The following is a 1,008-nucleotide window of genomic DNA, read 5'->3' on the forward strand; positions in this document are numbered from 1 at the left end:
TGGGGAGTCCGGCAGCGAGACACAACTCCCACGTAGCAAAAGAAAAAGACACGAAACCGACATAAACTTCGGCCGGAACGAAAAGAAACGCGTATGAAACGCGACGGCGCGATAATACAATAAAGTACGGGGCTCGGTACGACGCGAGTACCGAGGTCTAACGACAACAGTTATTCCCGCGAAAGTCAATCGTAAATTGACGCGTCCGATACTTGTACGAAAACGACGTTGACAGAAAATTAACACACCGATACGCAAGGAAATCACGCGCAAGGTCACACTACAGCGCGACGCGCGACCTCGTGATTCCGCGTACTCACTCGCACTTACTCTAACGCTCGCGCTCTCGGGCGCGAGGGCTTTGCGGCGAACTCGCGACGACGATCTCCGGGTGGCTCGACACGCGATTCGCGACACTCCCGATCGCTCACGGCAGAGTCTGTGAGAATCCTCGCACTTGAGGACGGACGCCGATACACCAAACCAAAGAGTCCTATCCGATACGCGTCGCCGAAGGGGCGCACGCGACGAAACTCTGACACTAAAAATGGCGTTCCCGTCCGCAGCGTGCGAGCAAGATTCTCGCTCAGCCCGTGGCTTTACATACGCTAAAGAGGGTCACCTCACCGGCACGATCTCCAACGCGGCTTCCTCGGCAGCAGGTCCGACAGCTCGTGCGTTCCTCCTCGCTCGCGCCAGCACACGTTCTCGCTCCCTCTCTCCTGCTATATCGACCGCTCCGCTGGATCGCACGCTCGCCTCGGTCGCTCGCACGCAAAAGCGACGTCGATCGCGCTCGATCGCGGATCGATGCCTGCACCCCCAGCCCGGGGGTGCGCAATACAGCGGCGCAGTCGGCCGCGACCAATCGCGGCGCCGTGTGGGGTCCTGCCGTGGCACGGGCGCGATCAGGTGATGCATCAGGCGGGCGCCTCGCGCCCGCGCGAGGTTGCCCCAGATCCGGGACTTGACGGCGTGGAATCAGCTGGGCGCGTCCTTCGCCCTTGA

General features: G+C 60.9%; 1 protein-coding gene across 1 annotated transcript in view; it reads right to left on the reverse strand.

Annotated features, from left to right (window-relative positions):
• LOC105457091 overlaps nucleotides 1–1,008 on the reverse strand; it is a 14,754-nt gene that overhangs the window by 8,047 nt on the left and 5,699 nt on the right. The window lies entirely within an intron of this gene.

The sequence above is a fragment of the Wasmannia auropunctata genome, unplaced genomic scaffold (assembly GCF_000956235.1).
Source record: "Wasmannia auropunctata unplaced genomic scaffold, wasmannia.A_1.0 LD336106.1, whole genome shotgun sequence".
Lineage (NCBI taxonomy): Eukaryota > Metazoa > Arthropoda > Insecta > Hymenoptera > Formicidae > Wasmannia > Wasmannia auropunctata.